At 34.9% G+C, this 11,123-nt stretch overlaps 1 non-coding gene across 1 annotated transcript; it reads right to left on the reverse strand.

Moving 5' to 3' along the window:
• Positions 1-1,986: 1,986 nt before the first annotated feature.
• On the reverse strand, positions 1,987-2,093 carry LOC139860812 (small nucleolar RNA R71). The gene has a single exon (XR_011763428.1). It is a non-coding gene; the product is annotated as a small nucleolar RNA R71 (small nucleolar RNA).
• Positions 2,094-11,123: the final 9,030 nt, after the last annotated feature.

Consider the following 11,123-nt stretch of genomic DNA (forward strand, 5'->3'; position numbering starts at 1 on the left):
TTTTCATATCGTTGTAATGTCCAACTAAATACCCATAGTGGTGACTAAAATGTAGAACCTCTGGACGAATGGATTGAATCATATTATAATATTATGATGTAACTTTGACTATTTAATATTAAGTTTAATCACTGACCCATTGTTATATAATTTAATATTTTCACCCCTATCACATAATTTATTAAATTGATAAGCGAAAGTTAATTAAATTTACATAAATTGTGCTTCAACACCTCAGTGATCTAGACGAACATATGGACAAATTATTGACAACAATTTAGAAGTGTGATTCGGTGGTTTGGGTAATATTATAGTTTATATGATCGTGTAATTATAAAAAGGGAAGACAGTTATAATTTTGGTATTAGCGAAAGTTAAAACCGGATTAAATCTCAATTTGAATAGTCGGGGTATAATTTAATTCGCTAAAACGAGATCTAAGGAAAGTTAGATTTAATTTTAGTTAATTAAATCTTTATAAATCGAAAGATAAAATATAAGGATATATATTAAAACATCGTAATCGGACTTAAAAACAATCAATAATCCAGAGGGGACATATTTTAGTAGCCACTACTTTACTTTAAATCTCATCAATTTCACTTTTTACTACGTAGATAAATTCTGTTTACTTTTTACCGTATTACTTTTTACCACATAGTAAATTTTAATTACTTTTTACTATTTTACTATATTGCCATGAAAAACCTTATTTTTCTATTTTGTCAAATTAGTATAAATTTATTTTTACTTTCGTTAATTTAGTTATTTCGTTTTAGTTAAATTTAAATTTCGTTCAATTAAGTAGTAAAGCATAATCCAAAATCACCCTTTTAAATAGTTTAACTTTTAGCAATTAAAAATCTTGAAAACTCCATTTTCCTGTGGAACGAACCGGATTTACCAAATAAAATATTACTATACGAATGGGACTAGTTGCCTATATGTATGAAATCAATCCGAAATCATAAAAACGCCATATAATCACAACCAATTCGTGTAATAAAATAAATTCAAATCCGTTCAAAATAAAAGGACACGATCACCCACATCAACTTTTTGGCGCCACTGCCGGGGAAAGTTGGCAGTTAAATAAATGGATAATTTTTCTGATTCGTAGTAGTAGTTGGATTTGTACGTGGACTGGGTTATTGGAGCCAAACAGTACCCAATTATATTGGGACCAAACGAATCCTGCCCTTCTGCTGCATCTTTTGGCTATTCGAAACGTGGGCAAAATCAGAAGAAAAATCTAATTGTTTAAAGGTTTTTATCATTGTTTTTATGTTATTCGATCCTCTCGTGGAAATTCATTTCCAAGAAAGTTCAATGTTTATACACTTAGTGAATAAATCCTTCAAGACTACATACAATTTAGTAATTGTATGACCCGTTCAGGAAATCCTAAACTCGTTGCACTTAATCCAGAATCTGAAAGAGGCTTGATCAAAAGATTAAAACAGGAAAAACAAAAAAAAATTAGGTAGTACTAGTAAACCGAAAACACCGAAAAATATCAAAAAACAAGTTGGAAACACTAGTGGTCAACCAGAAATCAAAACTGAACCTGAAATCATCGTCATTAAAGAAGAAATGGCTGAAGTAACACCTGATCAAAATGATCTACCAATGTGGAATACCAGACATACTGCTCCCCCTCTCGCTCTTGCACCTATAAGAAGACCAGAAATTGAGGCTGAAAACTGGGAAGTCAAGGGGCAGTTTATGTACATGGTACGTGAGAACCAATTCAATGGAAGACTTAATAATAATCCGATAGAACATCTAGAAGCTTTTGAAGATTTATGTGAACTGTACAAAACCAAAGATGTTTCTTCAGATGCATTTAAGTTAAGAACTTTTCCATACTCGTTAATCGGAGACGCAAAAGCATGGTTGAAAGCATCAAAACCTGATTCTATCACAACTTTCAACGAATTAAGAGATAAATTCATTACTCGATTTTTCCCACCGGCAAAAGCCGAAAGACTTAGAACTGAAATCACCACTTTTAAACAAAAGTCAGATGAAACTCTTTATGATGCATGTGAAAGATTAAAAAGAATGTTACGAAATTGTCCACAACACGGATTGCAAAAAGGGCAAATAGTACAAACTTTTTATCGTGGTATTGATGAACATACTCGTGGTATATTAGATTCCTCCGCTGGAGGAGTATTTATGTACAAATCACCAAATCAAGCGTATGACATGTTAGAAAACATGTCAGTTCATACTTTTGAATGGACACCGTCTAGATATCAATAACCTAGAAGGACGGTGGCAAGGCTTGAAGAAAATGAAGACAATAACACAACCATAGCTTCACTGTCGAATCAATTCAAAAAGTTTGGAAGAGAAATAGATAAACTAAATTCAACAGTTTTAGCATTGCAAGTAGGCTGTGAAATCTATGGAGAGCCACATTTCATGAAAGATTGTGATATCAATGATCGGCCAATGAACTCAGTAGCACAAGTTAATTTTATGGCCAATCAAAGACATGGCAATTTTCAAGGAGAAAATTCTAATTATCAACCTGCAAACCCAGGATATCAAAACCCGAAGAATTTTGCTTTTCAAAGAAATGGACCACCTGGCTTTTTCAATAGAAACCAACCTCCATTTCCACCTCAACAAAATTTCCAACAACAACCGTATCAACAACAAAATCATAACACACAACCAGTAGAGAAGAAATCTAACTTTGAAGAAGTTATGATGAATTTTGTCAAAAGTCAATCAGAAACGAATGAGCAAGTGAAAAGACAATTACATCAAGTCCAAACGGGAAACGAGCAAGTGCAAAGGAATCATCAAGCGTCAATTCAAAACCTTGAAAGAGATATGGGAAGAATATCTCAATTGCTTGCTGAAAGGCAATCAGGAACTTTACCATCCAACACGCAACCAAACCCGAAGGACAAGGAAACTCAAAATTCAAGTAATTTTTTGCAAGTTAATTCCATAACTACGAAAAGTGGGTTAACCATTAACCCCGATATTCCAAACCCTCATGCTCCTATTTCTGTTTCAAAAAATAAAGAACCTATGGTGGAAGAAAATACGATGCCAACCACAAGTGCACCTAAAACTCAAAATCAACCACCATTGAAGGTATACAAACCTCCAATTCTATACCTGCAACGTTTGAAGAAAGATAAATTACAAGCACAATACAACAAGTTTGCTGACATGATTAAGCAAATTTGTATAAATGTACCGCTTGTAGATGTTCTTGCGGGTATGCCAAATTATGGAAGATTTATCAAAGATCTCATAGCTGACAAAGGAAAATATGCAGAAGTTTCAATCACATTCCTTAATGAGGAATGCTCGGCAATTTTACAAAAACAAAATATGCCACCAAAACTTGGAGATCCTAGAAGTTTCATCATTCCTTGTCTGATGGGAGATTCAGTAATGTACGATGCATTAGCTGATTTAGGAGCGAGCATCAACCTTATGCCTCACTCCTTGTACTAAAAATTGAACTTAGGTGATTTAAAACTAACCAAGATGTGTATACAATTAGCTGATAGAACTTACAACTTTCCTATTGGCATTGCTGAAAACATACCGATTAAAGTAAATCACTTAATCTTTTCTGCTGATTTTGTTGTTCTTGAAATGGAAGAAGATAGTAAGGTTCCCCTAATTCTGGGGCGTCCCTTTCTAAATACTGCAGATGCAATTATGCACGTAAAAGAGAAAAATCTAGCTTAGGTGTGGGGGAGGATAAAATTATATTGAACATAGATAAGGTTATGAAACACCCTATGTCTCCTGATGACGAATGTTTCCAAATAGACATTGTTGATTGTTGTATTGAGGAAGAACTACAAGAACTATTAAATATCAACACCTTAGATTTCACCCCAATGGGTGAAGGTGAAGATTTTGATGTCGATATGGAGTTAGACGAGCTGTTGAAGGTAGTCAATAATGAAGAATACATATAAGAAGAAATTCCCGGGGAAGATGAACCTTTTGAAGAAATTACCGATGGTAATAGGTTCCGGATAAAATCTTCCTTGGAAGAACCACCCACCTTGGAGCTTAAAGAACTCTCGGAACATTTGGAGTATGCTTATCTCCAAGGAACGTCACAATTACCTGTCATAATTTCATCAAAACTTTCCGATGATGAAAAGGGTAGGTTAATGTATGTTTTAAAAACCCATAAAAAGGCAGTTGCCTGGAAAACAACTGATATTCCTGAGATTAACCCTGCTTATTGTACTCACAAAATCCTAATGGAAGAATATTTTAAACCCGTGGTACAAAGGTAACGGAGGTTAAACCCTAACATGAAGGAAGTTGTCAAAAAAGAGGTTACCAAATTACTTGATGCCGGGTTAATTTACCCTATATTTGATAGCCCGTGGGTAAGTCCTGTGCAGGTAGTACCTAAGAAAGGGGATACGACTGTTATTATAAATGATAAAGACGAACTCATTCCTACAAGAACAGTCACTGGGTGGAGAGTCTGTATAGACTATCGTCGTCTAAATGACGCCACAAGGAAATATCATTTTCCGCTACCATTTATCGACCAAATGCTAGAACGTTTGGCGGGAAAAGATTACTACTGTTTCCTTGATGGATTCTCCAGTTATTTTCAAATCCCAATTGATCCAAAAGACCAAGACAAGACCACATTTACTTGTCCATTTGGTACTTTTGCCTACCGACGAATGCCATTCGGATTATGCAACGCCCCAGGTACCTTCCAAAGGTGTATGATGGCAATTTTTCATGACATGATTGAAGAAAGTATAGAAGTCTTTATGGACGATTTCTCTGTTTTTGGAGACTCCTTCAACTCATGTCTCTCAAACCTTGAACGAATGCTAATTCGTTGTGAAGAATCAAATCTTGTTTTAAACTGGGAGAAATGCCACTTCATGGTGAAGGAAGGCATTGTTTTAGGACACAAGATTTCTCGAGCTGGAATGGAAGTAGACAAAGCTAAGATCGACGTTATTTCAAAACTTCCTCCTCCAACCAATGTTAAGGGAATTCGTAGTTTCCTTGGTCATGCGGGATTCTATCGGCGATTCATAAAGGACTTTTCTAAAATCGCTCGACCCATGACTAAACTTCTTGAGAAATACTGTACATTCGATTTCAACGACGAATGTCTAAATGCTTTCTCCACTGTGAAAGAGAAACTTACGAATGCACCCATTATGGTATCGCCCGACTGGTCCAAACCCTTCGAGCTAATGTGTGATGCTAGTGATTTCGCACTGGGAGCTGTTTTAGGTCAATGTCAAGATAACAAATTTCAACCAATCTACTACGCAAGTAAAACACTTACAAGAGCTCAGTTGAATTACACAACTACTGAGAAGGAGCTTCTTGCAGTAGTTTTTGCTTTCGATAAGTTTAGATCTTACCTAGTGTTATCTAAAACAATTGTTTATACCGATCATTCAGCCCTAAAGTACTTATTCAAAAAGCAAGATGCTAAACCTAGACTCATTCGTTGGATTCTTCTCCTACAAGAATTCGACATTGAAATCAAAGATAAAAAGGCTGCTAAAAATCTCGCTGCGGATAACTTGGCCCTGTCTCGAAAATCCTAACTTAGAAACACCCGACGAATCTGTTATTCATGATACTTTTCCAGACGAGTTCCTTATAAAAATTGAAACGGAAGAAGAAATTCCATGGTTTGCGGACTTTGCAAATTATCTAGCCGCAGGAATTCTTGTTAAAAATCAAACTTATCAGCAAAAGAAGAAATTTTTCGCTGATCTGAAGTTTTACTTCTGGGAAAGCCCCAAAATCTTTCGTATAGGAGCAGATCAAGTTATTCGTCGATGTGTATATGGCAAAGAAGTGCAATAAATTCTAGAGCACTGTCATGAAGGACCGGCTGGTGGACATTTCGGACCAAGCTATACAGCTAAGAAGGTCTTTGACTCAGGTTTTTACTGGCCTACTATTTTCAAAGATTCTTACAACATGGTAAAAACCTGTGACGCTTGTCAAAGATCTGGAAATATCTCCAAGAGAGACGAAATGCCACAACAAAACATCCTAGTATGCGAAGTATTTGACATTTGGGGTATTGACTTCATGGGTCCATTTCCCACTTCTAACAAATGCAAATACATTCTTGTAGCAGTCGATTACGTTTCTAAATGGGCTGAAGCAAAAGCCCTACCCACTAACGATGATCGAGTTGTTGTCAGCTTTCTTAAAAACCTTTTCTCGCGTTTCGGGATTCCAAAAGCATTAATCAGTGATCGTGGAACTCATTTTACAAATCAATTACTCGAGAAAGTGCTAAAAAAGTACGGAGTTAATCAACGTTTCTCAACTTCTTACCACCCTCAAACGAGTGGCCAAGTTGAAAACACAAATCTAGGTCTTAAACGAATTTTAGAAAGAACGGTTAAGAATAATCCAAAAATCTAGCATCGAAAGCTAGATGATGCGCTGTGGGCATTTAGAACCGCATTCAAAACACCCATTGGTACCACTCTTTTTCGATTAATATATGGTAAGGCTTGTCATCTACCTGTTGAGGTTGAACACAGGCGTATTGGGCACTAAAAGAATGTAATACAGACCTTGTGGAAGCCGGAGAAAATCGATTCTTACAATTGAATGAATTAGACGAGCTAAGACTTCAAGCATATGAAAACTCGAGATCTTACAAAGAGAAAACTAAGAAATGGCACGATGCTCGCTTAAAAGATAAGATAGCATTTGAACCGGGAGACAAAGTTCTAGTTTTTCAATCACGTTTTAAGTTTTCACCTGGGAAACTTAAGTCCCGATGGACGAGACCGTATGAAGTAAAACACGCATTTCCATCTGGATACGTAAAGTTATATGGCAACAATGGTGGTACTTTTAATGTGAATGGTCATAGACTTAAGTTCTATTATGAAGGGTTTAACAACACTGAAAGAGATGACATCACATTCTACCCTAAGGACAAATGAATACAGGGTAATTTTAGCTAACCACTCGCCTTCTTAAAATGTTTCAAAATATTTCGAGAGTGGAGCCCGATTGGTCTTTCCCTAGCAGACACTAAAGAACTAGTCATCTCCCTCCATTCTGATTTTTTTAAAGTTTTGTATGAAATTAATATGCTTTTTAAATTTAAGTTTTGTGTGAATTTAAAAACAAAATTTACTTTATTTCATTAAGTTTAAAAAAATGATTTCTAAAATTCGTCGTGAGTTAAACACTAGGTCGTAGAATCGAAATTGCTTTACCCAAGGACGGGGCGAAAAATTTTGTTATCATTATTTTAATATTATTGATCTAAAGTATGTCAAAAATATTATATGAATGTGGTATAATATACCCAACTTCAAAAATATGTATATATGTTTGTAGTTTATATTATGTACTAATAAGGGTAAAAGACGCATTTTCAAAGACTGATATTAAGTTCAGCAAAAGCAACCAATTTTTGACGAAACATGTGAAAAGATGACGGAAATTTTAGGATGACGGTTAAATCAACTTCACCAGATTAAACAAATTCCGCAAGTTACGGATTTTTAGCTAAAGAGGTTTTAACTCCCTTTCTATTCTAATTGCCCTCGTGAATTTTATCTTGTCTGATTTCATTGCAAATGAGGGCATTGCATGATCTCAAGTGTGGGGAGGGTTATAAATTCTCTTGGGTTTATACACTTGGCTTATTTTCTAAATTTTGTGAAAAATTTAAAAATTTTAACTAAATGAATTCAAATCTTGTTTAATATGTTTATGAACGATAAAACTAGGTGTTAAAACCGAAATTATTGTTACCTCAAGGAGAACATAAACTGAGAAACTATCAAATTTATGAATTTATTTGATTAAATCAGGAATAAAAAGACACATGAAAAAAAAGCCAAGTGTGGGGAGATTTGTCAATATATATGAACTGTTATCATATATTTGTGCGAAGTTTATTGCAGGTACTTTTGCTTTGGAATGTATAAATTTGTTTTACCCATTAAATTGTAACATAAATGAAAGAAAAGATGGATCTATACGATGAATCAATTCCATCATTAAAATGAAGTAAAGTCTTCAGAAAAAGAAACACGCTTCTTGATTTAGGTCAGGAAGTTGTCGTCCAGACCAGTTGTAGAGTCTACGAAAAACCTTGAAAAGTTTTCTCGAAAATCAGCTGGAAATCCACGGACCTCAGCATCAAACAGGATCGCTAAGTGGTCAGAATTATCCTAACCATGAGAGGATCTGTCTCGTAAAATGGGGAGGGCGCCGTGAAAATTAGCTTGATAAGACTAATGAATCAGACCCCCAGAAAGGATAATCTCCTTAAAGATTAAAAATCAGCATTTAAGCCTGATATTACTCAATCCTTGAGATTGACCTTAAAGATTGAGAATTACAAACTCATGGAATTCAATGATATCTAAACTCGATCTTGAATGAGAAAATATTTTGATCAAATTAAAACTGATTTGTTTTCTAAAAACCTATTTTCAATGCGTTCATTACCATTGAACGTAAAATCCTGAGAATTCATTAGGTCACCTGAACCAAATCGGGTGTCAACCGTAAGAACGGTGGTTGCATAGCATGGTCGAAGACAGGACCTTGTGCCAGACCGAAAAATTATAGGGTGATCTTTGCTATTTCTCCTACAAAGGATAGTAATTGCATCCGACACGTTTTTGGACCATAAACAAATGCATGTCATTAGACATTGCCTTAACAGTTGCTTATTCAACGCTTTCCTTTACAACCAGACGGTAGTTTACCGAAAGGTAATATACGGAGCAAGTATACTGGACGTGTGCTTTCCTAATACAAGGTTAGCAAGTGGGTGACACAAAACCGCAAGTTTTGAGCTAAAATTTTAAAATCTGAAACCCACAAAATCCACAAAAACATTTTGCAAACACCGGTGAAGGGTTATTCCAGAAAACTTGTCTAGGGTAAAAGCTAGCATGAATTTTCAAAAAGATCAAATATTTTCATAATGATCCAATTTCCTTAAAGGATCTAAATTTTCATAGTCATGTGGGACTGTAAACCATATCATTACTATCATTGTTTATACCGCTGTATCAAAATCACTAATGTATAAAGTGTGAGAATAAAAAAGTGATTCGAGTGAAGTGTGATTTTATTTCAAGTTCTATATTGCTTGAGGACAAGCAACGTTCAAGTGTGGGGATATTTGATATTGCTTAAAATGAACATATATTTAGTCGCAATATCGTTCCAATATGTAAAGAATTTAATGGTAATTTCCTTATTTTTAGTTGTAATTGTTTAAATAAATAAGTGCGAAGATGAAAGACGAAGATCGCTCTAAAATGAAGATTTAAAGACGAAAACGAAGATTTGAAAGACCAAAAAGTCCAAAATGCTCAAACGTACAAGTTATACTCCAAGTGGTTTAATTTATCGATGAATAACTGCTAAAATTGATAAGAGTAAAAGTCGCGAAACGCAAAGTACAAGATATCTAAGCATACGAAAAGGCGTTTAAAAATCCGGAACCGAGACATGAACCAACTATCAACGTACAACTCAACGGAGCAAAAATTACAAGTTAACTATGCACAAGAATATAATATAATATATAAATTGTTGGTTAAGATTCAAAGCATAATACTCAAAAGATAATTACTTTGTTTTGATGATGACACACAAAAACTGAGAAGTCAAATCATATGTAGGACGACATGAGTTCATGAGCCTAAACTATTTCTAGCAAAAGACCAATAATTAAGAAATTATTTTGTGAAAATTGCTACACGGCTGTACCACGGTCGACCGTGATATCAACCGTGTGTGTCCTGCACCAACGAGTTCAAGTTATTCAAAAACTTCAAACCCACGGCTAACCTCACGGATGACCGCAGCCCGACCGCAGTTCCTTCTGTCACCAATCTTGATCAAATAAAGTTTGACTAGTTCCCGGCATCTATAATTTATAAAACCATTTTAAACATGCTTAATATAGTTGCCTTATTTGATCTTAAAAGAGTTTTCAACCAAAAGATGTAAATTTTCATTAATCACACCTAATGACATCTTAATGATATTTCAAGCTTGATATAGGCTAAAACACTCAAGTGTCATATCCCTTTACCCTAATTCATAGTATCATTTAAACATACTAATAATGGTCATTAAAGTTCCAATTAAAGTGTTGCTCTCCCATTAGTTCTATGTATCATTATTTGTGCAAGTATGTAATTAGTTAAATCTAGTCAAGTTGTAACAAGAATCATCATGTTCAAACTAGATTCAAACTAGTTCAATTAAGTTGTAACAATATTCTAAAGGGCAAGAAACTCCCATAAACTAAATGACAAGTGATTAAGAAGGTTGATGAAGACTTTTGGAAGTTAATGGTTTGTCAAGAGACAAAAATATGCAATTACCCCTTTTGGTAATTAATGACAATTGGTCAAGGATTGAAGACTTTCCTCTTTGAAGCACATGTCAACTTCCAAGCTAATGGCCAAAACATAAAGGGTAATGAGGATAATTTTAGAAGTAATTGGCCACTAGTTGCAGCTACTCAACAAGGCAAAATGACAAATTTCAAAGGACAAAAACGGCCATAAGAATCAGATGTCAGGAGTACACGGTCGAACCACGGTCAACCGTACAGTGAGTCGTATGACTTCCAGGAAGATTTCTCTTCCCTATAAAACCAAAGCCTTGAAGCATTTGAAGACTCACCTCTTGCACTCATATTTTCTCATACTTACTGATATCATTCTTATACTTAATTTGTAATCTTTTAGAGTGATTCTAGCAAGAGTACTTGTAAGCTTAAAGTTGTAAGTTTACTTGTAAACTATCTTCTTAAAGGGAACTAGAGGATAGTTGTGTTTTCACTAGGATAAAGTTCATTAGGATCTTGTGGTAAGAGCTATAGGTGTTTGTGAAGTCTTCAAAGGGACGTAAGAGTTCACAAGGAGCGGCTTATCGAAGTACTAATGTTGTATCCGGACACTCCACCGAGTTTGGAGTATCATAGTGAAGAAAAATCTCAATTCGTAGAATTGAGGAGTGGATTAAGGAAGATTAGTTAACATCTTCTCGAACCACTATAAATCGTTGTGTTTGTTCTCTCTTCCCTTATCTTTTTACTTACAATTTAACTTATA

This window comes from Rutidosis leptorrhynchoides, chromosome 7 (assembly GCF_046630445.1).
Source record: "Rutidosis leptorrhynchoides isolate AG116_Rl617_1_P2 chromosome 7, CSIRO_AGI_Rlap_v1, whole genome shotgun sequence".
NCBI classification, from domain to species: Eukaryota; Viridiplantae; Streptophyta; class Magnoliopsida; order Asterales; family Asteraceae; genus Rutidosis; species Rutidosis leptorrhynchoides.